The following is a 13486-nucleotide window of genomic DNA, read 5'->3' as shown; positions in this document are numbered from 1 at the left end:
GCCAGAATGAAGGTGCAATCCTGGAAGACTACAAGTCACTTGTAAACTCAAGGACTCTATATAAAGTTGGAAAATTTGGTAACCTCTCCAATTAGCCTCTCCTAGTGATTTTTATTTCTTTCTATATTTTATTCCTAGTGATTTTGTACGTACCATGAGAAACCTCTCCAGTTAGCCTGGAATGACCATGAAGAAGCCAAAAGCTTAGATTAGTTAGGAGCACATACCAGTTCCACCGTTACACACCAATTGACATGGTTGATTCGCGGAGTAGCAAAGTAAATGAATTGGAATCATTATACCCACAACGCCCACCTGATTGGTCACATTGGCTGCAGGATGCATCATTTGCTTGCCACAGCAACCCAAAACCACTGTCAAGAGCTACTCCAATATTTATTGAAGGTGAAGTGCTTGTTAAACCCACAACTGCTGTTTGGAAAACTTGGCCATGGTGCTCAAGTGGCTAAGAACTTGGCCCCGGAAACATCATTGGTCCCTATATAGGGCGCACAATAGTTGCTGGTGGTAAAACCATTTGGTGCACAACTAAACTGACTAGCTAGGTAGTTGCAGTGGCTAATTTTTGTCCGATCATTTTATCAAATTTTCAAGAGTCCATGGCAATTAAAGAAGTGTGAAAGAGTTACCAACTATCATATCCAAAATGGTATAAATGTGATATTCTTTTCATCCATATAAAGTAGCAGCTGTCTTTGATGTTCATCATTTTTTAGTATTTCAATTTAACAGAGTGAAATATATATGTGTTTTTAAAATAAATAAAAAATTATGTTGATTGTACATGAGCAATTGGAGCATATGAAACTGCACTATGTAATGCATTAAGATGTGTAATGGAAGTCACTATTATATTGTGTATAATCAAAGAAATATACAAACTCTGCAGTAGCACTGGAAATGGTTTTTTTGCGTAATGCTCTTCCAAAATAAAAATTCCCTATTCCAAACCTCAAACTAACAATGAAATTGCTTCATTTACATCAACATGAAACAATACTCTTGTCATCGGTTAAATTTGAGCTCAAGTCATGCCTTCTGCAGAGAACACGACATATATGAAGCTTAATCCAAACTCAGTTAACATGTCTGATATACTTGAAAGGTGTTATTGCAATTTAACAACTTTGCATGATACAATTTTAACTAAAAAACTTCTTTAGGTAAAACAGAGAAGTGACAGAAATCTATTTGTGAAAGCAATCCTTGTCTCTGGTCCAAAAACTATTACATCATTTACAAGATTCAAAAAGAGAAGCTTGACACCTAGTTGTCTTGATTGTCGGTGAATGACATAATCTAGAGGCATTGGTTACTTAATGGTGTTTTATCTATGGATGATACAAGTAACCAAGGAATTAACTGAAATTAACAATGCCCACATTATATGTAATAATTATTGAAAATATAAATCAAGAACTGAAATTTACTGTATCAACCCTGCAAGAAAACAGGACAGATTTTTCTGTGCTATAGGTTTAAAAAATTTGTACTCCTTAATACTAATTATATTAACATGGTTCATAGAATTAATTTGATTTCACTATCATTTGTTAGTGAGAATTCAAGTAAGGCCTTAGATCTCAGAAGTGTTAACAGTGTTATTACCTTAAAAATATCAAGAACTTGTTTGGTCCAACAAGTAACAACCCCATACTTGGGAGTTACAAGACTTGCTGTGTCTGCTAAAAATACAGAACTTATGTGGTGCAATAAGATGCATTCATGGCCTTAAGATTTGATTTCCAGATTGCCATAAGAAAGTATAAACCATAAACTTATCATTATGTATTCTGCAAAATTTGTCATAAATGACTATACAAAACATTACTTAGTAGAAGATTATGCTGGTAATTTTGAAGGAGAATACAAGTAGGGTTCCAACACCTTACTCATTGACGGCCTTTGTGAAGGATAGGTCTGTATGCACCACAACCCCACTAATATCATCTTCCTCGCCATTTCATTTTCTTCCTCTGTCCTGTCACCTCGAAATCCTAACTCTTCGTTTAGCTCAAGGCGCTTATAAATCCAATGTGGAAAATATATCTTGCTGGTATGGCTTGTCCCAACATCAACGTTCTTTCTTCCTCCGACCATTTCTAGTACCATCATTCCATAGCTATAGACATCAGATTTATTCGATTCTTTTCCAAAGTTTCTACTAAACACTTCAGGAGCAATATACACTATGGTCCCTCTGGCATCTAACATTGATATAATGCTCTCTTTGTTGGTACATAGTTTTGCAAGTCCAAAATCAGAGATCTTAGGGCAAAAATCTTCGTCAAGAATGTTGTGAGGTTTCATGTCAAAATGCAATATCCGCTGGTTGCACCCACGATGCAAGTACTCAAGTCCACGAGCTATCCCAATTAAAATTTGATACAACTTCACCCAATCTAAATGCCCATTGGTCTTTGAAAGACCTTCACCATAAATAAACTTTTCAAGAGATTCATTAGGCATAAATTCATAAATGAGAGCTCTTTTACACCCTTCAAGACATAACCGAAAATAATGACAACATTAACATGTGATGTCTTACTGAAGATGCAAGAAATTCATACTCTCTTTCTCTCTCTAGAATTCTTACATTTCAACAAAAAATATCTCCCCCTTTCTTTCCATTCCTTCTCCTATTTATAGATATTTACAAATGTTGACGGATTGCTGGATCTGGGCCTGTTCCTCCATAAGTCCTGGTCACCTTTGATGGGCTTATTCGCGTTCGGCCCATATGGCAGTGTCTTTTTATGGGCCGACCCAGCTATACGGACCGGATGTCGTGTTTGCAAGTCATATCCGGCCCATGTCATCCTGGGCCTCCTCAACTGCCCCCATAATTGCCCTTATTTAATAAGGGGGTAATTATTGATGGCGTCTCATCATGACGTTGACGGCTCGAGAAACCCACGTGGGGGAACGGACGGTCAGATCCAGAATCAATGTTCCGGGGCTCGATGAATTTCTCGCCTTCCTGACGCTTCGGCCCTCGGGTCCCCCTCGCCTTTATAAGGCTCTAGAATACCACTTCACGCCTTTTTACCGTCTCCATCATCAGTCAAATCTCTCTCTTTTTAGAACAGTGCTAAGCTTTTTCTGGTGAAATCGTTCAAGAGTCATTCTTCCAGCGATCTTGCAGTGCTCTTTGTTGCTCTCTACCTCAGAGGTTAGTTTTGTTCCTTTTTACTTTCGGCAGGCTTCTTTTTACCCCTTTTAGATCCTTCAAACACTTCCACCATGGTTGTAGATCTAAATGTTCTTCGTATGAGACTTAGACTTCCTGATAACATCGAAGTTAGGGTTTGCCCTAAGGATGTTAATATTATGACCGGTGCCGGCCTCCTGCCCGGCGAAGTTTTATTTACGAACCTTCAACTGAATGTCGTTAGGTTCCCTCTGCACCCCTTCTTTAGTTATGTCTTCAATAGACTGGGGATATCCCCCCTGCAGGTAAACCCCAATTTCTTTAGAATCATATCTGTTATGCTTCTGTTGATTCGTGACAGAAGTCTGGACCTTGACCTCATAGATCTTCTTCTGTGTTATAAGGTCAGTAAGATCCGAACCAACGAGCCCTTCTACCACCTCTACCCGTTCGAGAAGATGTCCATATGTACGGACACAATAAAATCTGAAAAGGGTTGGAGGGATAACATCGTGGGCATTAGTGGGGCTTGGTCTTCGCCGGCTGCAGAGGGTTACCCAATCCCGAGCGCCTTTGGCGTCTATTCTGTTTCCTCATATAAGAAATTCAAATCTCACAAACATGATTGCCCCTGCGAAACATGCGTTCCCCGCTTTTGTACTTTCTTATGCTGCTCCTTAGGAATACCTTGTGATGACTTGAGCTACAGTGTTTGCAGGGATAGGAGTAATTACTTGAAGAAATACGTTCTGAACGATATTCCTTCCTGCTCAGACCTCCTCACTTCAGACAACCTCCTAGCGCTCTCATCCCTCGGCTACAACATGAGCAGATTTCAGATTCCTTCTTTTGGCAGGAAGAAAAATACTCCCCCAGCCACTCCTGCTGCTGGGGCAACCTCCTCTCCTGCATCAGCCTCTTCCTCAGCCACTATCTCTGACACTATCCTGAGCACGGTGGCTACTGACTCTGTTGTCAGCACCCCTGCTGCCAACCCGAGCGCGTCTCCCCAAATTACCACAGCCCCTGCTGCCGCGAGGGGCGCTCGGGACAAAGAACGAGGCAAAAGGCCTCATCCTGACAGTGGAGTCGATCCTGAGGAGGAACCTCTCATAAGAAGGACCCGGGTCTCCGGGCCGGGTGCTCTCTTGCATCGCCCGGTCAGAGCTCCTGCCCCCTCCTGGCCTATTGCAGCTGGTGCCTCTGCTTCTGCTTCAGGCTCCCCTTCTCTGCCCACTTTACCACCATGGGCCCCTCGGTACACCCGAACGGATGGGACGTTCGTGAAACCGAACGAGACCATGCTGAAGGATGGCCAGACCGCCATGGCGTACTATAGGAGCATGTGGACTCCGAAAGACCTTGAGGCGGCGAAAGGCCTATCCCAGAAGGATGTGTTCAGCCGCTTTCCCCAATCTGCCATGGAGGTGACTTTTATTTTCCAACTCATGAATTCTCTCATATTATTTGGTCTTGCCTTCGCCCGACCCGACTATTGGCTTAACCGTTATTAATGTACATCTATGCAGACTTTGTTCGGAATGATGGCTACGCAGAAGCAGGTAGAGATGGGGAACGCCAGGGCTCGTAAGTTTTCTGATAGCCTGGAGGTGGCCAATAAAGAAAACGACCTTCTCGCCAGCAAGAATACCGAGGTACTGGCTCGGCTTGAAAAAACTGAACAAGAAAGAGATGTCCTGAAGAAGGAGAACGACTCTATTCAGGATGAGAATGATGCCCTCCAGCTGGAAAAGAGCGTCTGGCAGACTGAGCGTGATTCAATCAGAGACGAAAAGGCAAAGCTCCAGCGCCTTCTGGCTGATGAACAGTCTGCTCGGATGGCTTTTGAGAAGAGAGCTCTGGACGAGCGTACCGCTCTGATTGATACAATCAGCAGAGTGAACGGTGGGATGTTGGCTCTTCATGCTCGGTTCTCAAGGGTCGGCGCTCTTAGATATGCTCAAGGATTCCGAGAAGGTTTCTCCGACCGAGTTCCGGATGAGGGACAGACCAGCTCCACTCCAGATGAGGTCGACAAGGATTTAGGGATCGACCCTCTGGGGGTCTATGTTGACCCAGAACCCACCGAAGCGGAGCGCATATTTGATGAGTGCCAGGACATTGCTTCCTCAAGGATCATTACAGCTCCTCCTACCGCTCTGTCTCTAACCGCTCCTCAATCGTCAACTGTGGTACCTCCCATAGCCACTGCTGACGTTGACCCCCAGCAGAATGATTCTGTCATTCATCTTGATTCCCCACCTCGTGAGGGTGAGACGGCTGATGGGACCGAGGAGGCGGGTCGGCACAACCAGGATGCTGTCGGTACTGAGGCAGCTAGCTAGGACTCCTCCGGACTCTTCGATTCCATACTTTTTTGTAACAATGTGACTTGAATATCTCATTTTTTGTAAACTCAATGCTTATTATGAATGAAATGACAGAACTCTTTTTCCCTTTTTCCTTTGTGTTGTGCTCTGTTCAACCTATTTTCAATACATATATACCTTTTCTCTCTTTTCTTTTATATTAACTCTGTCGTGTGCTTGTTTATGGCAAGTGCTTGGCGTTCGGCTTGCGGTGCCAGCTGTCACTCTTCTTGCTCAAGTGCCTGGCGCTCGGCTAGAATGCCACTTGCCACTTGGCTTTTCATTTTATATCAAGTGTCTGGCGTTCGGCTTATGGTGCCAGCTGCCACTTGTCTTGCTTAAGTGTCTGGCGCTCGGCTAGAATGCCACTTGCCACTTGGCTTTAAATTTTTAGCAAGTGTCTGGCGTTCGGCTTATGGTGCCAGCTGCCACTTATCTTGCTTAAGTGCCTGGCGCTCGGCTAGAATGCCACTTGCCACTTGGCTTTAAATTTTTAGCAAGTGTCTGGCGTTCGGCTTGTGGTGCCAGCTGCCACTTATCTTGCTTAAGTGCCTGGCGCTCGACTAGAATGCCACTTGCCACTTGGCTTTAAATTTTTAGCAAGTGTCTGGCGTTCGGCTTGTGGTGCCAGCTGCCACTTATCTTGCTTAAGTGCCTGGCGCTCGGCTAGAATGCCACTTGCCACTTGGCTTTAAATTTTTAGCAAGTGTCTGGCGTTCGGCTTATGGTGCCAGCTGCCACTTATCTTGCTTAAGTGCCTGGCGCTCGGCTAGAATGCCACTTGCCACTTGGCTTTTAAAAAAAATCTTTTATTATATATATATATATTTTTTAGCAACCCATTGAAGAGGAAAGTTATTTTTGTAAACTTCAGTAATTTGCACATTCATACGTACTTGATTGACAACAAACAACATCCAATTAAAGCCGAAACTTAGCTTTTATTGGTAGTACCTCTTCAGAGACGTGACGTTCCAGGGCTTGCTGACCAACCTTCCCACCATGGTTTCCAACGTATATGCTCCCTTGCCTATGACTTCTGCGATTTTGTATGGGCCTTCCCAGGGTGGCATCATTTTTTTGACTATCCCCACCTTTCTTTTCAGAACCAGATCGCCAGGGGCAAAATCCCTGTGTTTCACTCTTTTGTTGTGACTATTCGCCAATACTTGCTGATATGATGCTAACCTTATAGCTGCATCGTCCCTCCTTTCGTCTATCATATCGAGGTTCAATCTTAACATCTTGTCGTTCTGATCTCGACTCCATGCTAAGCTTCTGATAGTGGGGACCAAGTGCTCAACCGGTATAACTGCCTCGGTACCATATGCCATTGCAAACGAGCTCTCCCCAGTCGGCCGCCTTGGGGTGGTTCTGTAAGCCCATAGAACGTTCGGGAGCTCATCCAACCACTTCCCTTTATGGTCTTCCAGCTTCTTCTTAATGTAGGCGAAAATGGTTCTGTTTGTGATTTCTGCTTATCCGTTGGCCTGAGGATGACTTACTGCAGCCAACTTCTGGTTGATTCCATACTCCTCCAGCAGCTCTCTTACTTGTCTGCTGTCGAGGTTCGTGCCATTATCCATGACTATTGATCTTAGAACGCCGAAACGGCAGATAATATTGTTCCAAATAAATCGTCTCACATGAGTCTGAGTCACGCTAGGATATGGTTCTGCTTCCACCCACTTAGTGAAGTAATCCGTGGCCAGTAACACATACTTGTTCTGAGCTCTTGCAGTTGGCAGAGGACCGACCACATCCATCCCCCATTGCGCGAAAGGCCATGGCGAGGCCATTACGTGCAATTCCTCAGGTGGTTGGTGGATCAATGGTCCATATCGTTGGCATTTATCGCACCTTCGAGAGAACTCCTCCGCATCTCTTGACATGTTTGGCCAGAAATACCCTTGTGTCATTACTTTATGCGCTAACGATCTTCCCCCAGAATGATTGCCACACACACCCTCATGAATAGCTCGTAATACCTGCTGCGACTCCGCGGGGGTGACACACTTCAAGTATGGGCCAGAGTAGGATCTTCTGTACAGCTGGTTACGCACGATGGCGTACTTTGCAGCATTCTTTTTGAGTTTCCTAGCTTCATCCCTTTGCATAGGCAAAACGCCATCTCGAATATAAGTAATGATGGGGTCAATCCAACTCGGTTCATACGGTATGACGTTGACTTGCCAAGGGTCAGAGTCCAAGGGTTCTTCGAAAATAGATGGCTGGGTCAATATTCCTACTGGAATCACCCTCGCCAATGTTTCACCGGAACTCGAAGCACTACATGCTAACCGGTCCGCATCTGCATTCTGTTCCCTCGGTAACTGTATGAATTCAATCTTTGCAAAGTCCTTGGCTTTATGCAGAACGGCAGAACGATATGCCCCCATCGTGTCATCCTTGGTCGCGTACTCACCATTTACCTACCGAACAATCAACTGCGAGTCACTATACACAGTCAAACTTTTGACCTGTAGTTCTCTGGCTAACTTTAACCCATTTAGCAACGCCTCGTATTCCGCTTCATTATTGGTGGCTCGGAACTCAAGTCTGAGTGCTTGACTCAAAGAAGTACCCTCTGGGGTTTGCAGTTTGACCCCAATTCCAGCCCCCATCTGGTTAGAGGAGCCATCCACAAAAAGTTTCCAAGAGCCGCATCTAAGGTCTTCTTCCGTATCCTCGGAATCACATTCTAGCAGGAAATCGGCTACCGCTTGCCCTTTGAGAGCTGTTCTCGGCTCATACGTTATGTCAAATGAACTCAACTCTGTGACCCACTTTGTCACTCTGCCCGAGAGCTCTGGCTTGTGCATAAGCGTTCTGATTGGAAAAGTTGTTAGAACAGCTATAGGGTGGGATTCGAAATAATGCCTCAACTTTCTTTTTGCATTTACAAGTGCAAGTATCACCCGTTCGGCCTTTGAGTATCTTTGTTCTGCCTCTGTCATTGTTTTGCTTACATAAAATACCGGGTACTGCACCCCTTTCTTGCAACGAATCAGAACGGCACTTGTCGCGACACCAGATACTCCAAGATATAGAAATAACTTTTCTTCTGGATCCGGGGCTGACAGGACTGGTGGATTCTGCATATATTCCTTCAAATGAGTCAATGCTTGTCGTTGCTCATCCCCCCAGACCTGCCTTCCATGGCTCCGAATCGTGTCAAAGAACGGCTTGCAGTGATCTGACAATTTTGAAATGAATCGACTTAATGCAGCTATTCGTCCTGTGAGGGCTTGCACCTCTCTGATCGTCTTTGGCTCGGCATTCTTAATCAAAGCCTCTGCTTGAGCGGGGCTAACTTCGATGCCTCTGCGGTTGACCACGTGTCCCAAAAACTGACCGGAACTCACACCGAACGAGCACTTGGTTGGATTGAGCCTCATCCCATATCGCTTCAGTACATCAAATACATCTTGCAGATGCTTCAGATGATCATCCTTCTTCCTACTCTTTACCACCATATCATCAATATAGGCTTCCACAATCTTTCCCATTTGATTCTTGAAAATTTTGCTAACAAGTCTTTGATAAGTTGCTCCCGCATTCTTTAGTCCGAAAGGCATAACTTTGTAGCAGTATGTTCCTCGCTCGGTTACAAAAGAAGTTTTTTCTTCATCTGCGGGGTCCATAGGGATCTGATTATAACCTGAATAAGCGTCCAGAAAGGTTAAACGCTCATACCCGGTGGTGGCATCCACCATTTGATCAATCTTAGGCAGCAGGAAGCTGTCCTTCGGACAGGCTTTGTTCAAATTAGTGAAATCAATGCATACTCGCCATCTCCGATTCTTCTTCTGCACGACAACGACGTTGGACAACCAATCAGGGTAGTGCACTTCTCTGATAAATCCCGCATCAAGCAGCCTATCAACTTCTTCCGCTATGATTTGATTGCGTTCTGGAGCAAATCTTCGTTGCTTATGTTTCACTGGTTTAAAATTGGGATTGACATTCAGGGAATGACAGGATACGGAGGGATTAATTCCAGGCATGTCTAGGTGACTCCATGCAAATACGTCGGCATTGTGGGACAAGAAGTCCACTAGCTCTTGCTGCTCTTCTCTGGTCAGTCTTATACCTACTCTGGTAGTTCGTTCTGGCCTGGACTGATCGATCTGCACATCCAGAAGGGGCTCTTCAGTCAAGTCAACTGACTCCTCCACCATGTTCTGCTCGGGCGGAGGTTCCTGTAATTGCTATCTGGGGCTTGCCGATCGGACGGACGCCTTCCCTTTCCAAGCATACTTTAGTGTGATGGAATAACACTCTTTGGCTGCAACCTGATCCCCCCGAATGTCTATCACTTTATCTCCATCGGGTCTAAGGCACCTCATGACCTGATGCAGAGTTGAGGGTACACCTTGGACTCTGTGAATCCATCCTCTTCCCATCAGGAGATTATACGAGGGGTGAATTTCTACAACCACAAAAGTTTCCATAAGAGCTCGTTCTGCAGCTTGAACTTCTACTTCCACCATCCCGACGGGCTCCACCCTCTTGCCATCGAACCCTAACAGGGGATTTCCAGTGGGCTTGAGCCTCTCTGGTTTAATCTCGAGCCGATCAAATGTGTCCCTCGGCATGACATTCGCACTGCACCCGGGATTGATCAGAACTCTGCGCACCAAACAGTCCGCCACTGTTAAACTGACTACCAACGAGTCTTCATGGGGGACTTGAACACGCTGCAGGTCTGTCCTGTCGAACTTTATCTGCATCGACGTGATCTGCTGGTGTAGAGTATTCACACTGCTGACCCTTTTCTTCATCTGCGCCTGCAGTAGGCGCACTCGGAGTAGCTCATCTGACTCTTCGCTAGGCTCGGGTCGACCGTGGATAGCATTGATTATACGAACTGGTTGTGAATTGTGGGAGCTTTGTTTATGACTCCTTTTTATTTGTTCCGCCGGTCGATTCTGCTCTATCGCCGAGCCTTGAACATAACTCGCGAACCCTCCTCTAGCTATCAACATCTCCACTTGCCTTCTCAAATTCCTGCATTCGTTAGTCTGATGACCGAAATCGGAATGGAAAGCACAATGTTTAGTCTGATCCCTCTGTTCGAGGGGTTGCCTAATTGGCAGTGGTGGATGAAACTTATCTTTGTTCTCCTGATATAGCCTCGCCAGAGTGACCTTCAGCGGAGTAATCAGCTCTTCCTCCCTGGACCTCTTTTCTGCCTTCCAGGAGGTCTGACGCTGCGGCTGAGTTTGCTTCTGCCTGATCTTTTCCTTGGACTTCTCCTCGGTCGACATGAGCGACGCTGTCCGAGCATTGGCTGCCTCCTCTTCTTCTAGGCGCACAAAGCCGTCGGCTCTTTCATTAAGTTCATCCATAGTCGTCGGCGTGTTCACTACCAGACTGGTATGGAACGGAGTACCACGTGTGATGGCCAACTTGAAGGCTTGAACCGCTGTAGAAGGGTGGCATTCGATCACCATACTCTTAGTGAGATTAAACCTGGTGAGAAAAGCCTGGAGACGTTCATCTTTGTACTGTCTCATTGTGAATAGGCTTGAGATGTCCTTTGGCGGGCGCTTGTTCCCATAGTACTGACTTATGAACCGATCGCACAGATCTCGGAAGCTACCAATGGAGCTCTTAGGCAAGTTCTTGAACCAGCTGAGCGCCGGTCCAGCTAGGCTTGTAGGGAAACATTTGCACATTAAAGCATCGTTTTCCGTATTCAGGGCCATCTTCAACTGGATATGGTACACATGATCGATCGGATCGGTTATTCCGTCAAACAGAATAAACACTGGCATAGCAAACTTCCTTGGATGAGGGGCATTCAGGATCTCGTCAGTGAATGGTGAATCAACCGTTCGAGCTGCGGATCGGAGCGCTTCATTCTCTCTTTGGCGCCCAGTGGTAGCTCTGTGGGCTACGGTTCTGCTCTCCGAACCGTGATGAGTGATTGTAGCCATGGAAGGCCGGTAGGACGGATCGAACGACCGTTCCTCTATGAGCTCTCTTTGCCAAGGCGACGCAACTCGGCGGCGATCAACCTCTATCACCTCCTCTCGGTTGAACCTTTCCCGATGTGGATCTAAGGTCATGGCTTCATTCTGTCTGATCTGCTCATGTCGCGAATCAACGTGAGTCGATCCTTCGTGATCCTCAACTCGACGAACATTTGGCGGCAAATTGTCCATCATCCTTTCATCATGGTGGTGAGCTGACTGATTGTTCTCGTCCTGCTCGTCCTGATGCGCGATATTAGATTGAACACCTCCTTCACCGACCGGAAGTGGATGCGAAACCGCAGGTATTTGCTGATGTTGCATTCCAGCTTTCAATTCTGCATTCTCTTTTTTGAGAGCTTCGATCAAGTTCATCAACTCCTCAAGCTTCGTTTGCTGGATAGCCTCCATCGGATTGGAGCTTTCACCTATCATTATTCCTGAACGGAGTAAAGGCATTAATCTCAGATTCGTGAGTAGATCTGAGCTTCGTGAGTGCGAATTTTTCAGATCTGGTTTCGAATTCTCCGAATTATGCTTACGGTTGACGAGATCTGAATTGTCCGAATTCTAAATCTGTCAGATCCTGCCACAATCAAGCAACTCGTTGTTGCGTTGTTCCGAAGCCACTTCCGCCAAAGCAGCAGGAACTAAGATTCTTCCAGAGTAGGTCACAATCGCTCAGATCTGGATCCAACTCCCAAAGATTGAGTTTCGTTTCCACGAATTGGTCTGAATCCACACGATATTGATCAGTTGATCAATCAATCTTCAACGCTTCCCACAGACGGCGCCAATTGAAGATGCAAGAAATTCACTCTCTTTCTCTCTCTAGAATTCTTACATTTCAACAAAAAATATCTCCCCCTTTCTTTCCATTCCTTCTCCTATTTATAGATATTTACAAATGTTGACAGATTGCTGGATCTGGGCCTGTTCCTCCATAAGTCCTGGTCACCTTTGATGGGCTTATTCGCGTTCGGCCCATATGGCAGTGTCTTTTTATGGGCCGACCCAGCTATACGGACCGGATGTCGTGTTTGCAAGTCATATCCGGCCCATGTCATCCTGGGCCTCCTCACTTACTGATGCTTGCAACCTCATTGATGAATTCTTCACCATTTCCTTTGGATTCATCAAGGAGCTTCACTGCCACGAGACGATTGTCAAATAACTTTCCTCTATACACACAATCATGTCCTCCTTGCCCAAGTTTATCCCTAAAAGAGTTCATCATTTTCTTGACATCCAAATAGTTATATCTTTTTGGAAACAGAGATCCATAGTTTCTAATAAAGGACTCAAAATTATTATTATGTTTTATTTTGCTCCTCCAGAAGATGATCCATCTGCATGAAGAGGTTTTTGATCTAATGGAACGGAAAATGATACTCATTAGTAGTACTCCAATTCCGCCAGAAAGAGCTCTTATATATCAGACATTTGGCGGTTAGTACCGATAAGATATAGAAAGAAAAAATTATAATGAGTAACTTGATTCCGCCAGAAACATCTCCTATAATTAGAGATTTGGTGGTTAGTGATCAGATATAGAAAGAAAAAATTCGTAATGATCGTTTATATTCAAAAACAGCAATACGAGCATGGCATTGGTAGTTGAGCAATCTCAAGGGGAACAAAAAAAAAGAAAAATCTATTTTCAATTTTTGTAAATGTATAATTCTTTCAACTGTTTGAATTAGAATATCCATTAAGCATGATTATTTGTCATTTTTATATATACTAATTGACAAACAAATCTTGGTTACCAATCACTTTCCGGGGGAAAAAATCATTATTTAAGAATCCAAAAAAAAAAAAGAAAAAGACAACAATTTACACATTTACAAAATTACCAGCATAATCTAAAAACACCTTTTTTTTCTTTAGATAGCATCTTTTTTTTCTTTCCTTTTTTTCTCATTGCTCCTCGCTTTGTTAATTTATAAACACCTTCATAACTTTGA

The 13486-nt window shown here is 44.6% G+C and overlaps 1 pseudogene; it reads right to left on the bottom strand.

Annotated features, from left to right (window-relative positions):
- Positions 1-1863: 1863 nt before the first annotated feature.
- On the bottom strand, positions 1864-12858 carry LOC132281884 (LEAF RUST 10 DISEASE-RESISTANCE LOCUS RECEPTOR-LIKE PROTEIN KINASE-like 2.5; annotated as a pseudogene).
- Between the last annotated feature and the right edge of the window lie 628 nt (positions 12859-13486).

Source organism: Cornus florida, unplaced genomic scaffold, assembly GCF_030987335.1.
Source record: "Cornus florida cultivar Cherokee Brave unplaced genomic scaffold, ASM3098733v1 CherokeeBrave_3.0.0_Hap2_Chr11, whole genome shotgun sequence".
In the NCBI taxonomy this organism is placed as follows: Eukaryota; Viridiplantae; Streptophyta; class Magnoliopsida; order Cornales; family Cornaceae; genus Cornus; species Cornus florida.
Note: the sequence above shows the minus strand (reverse complement) of the source record. Positions and strands in the feature narration are given on the sequence as shown.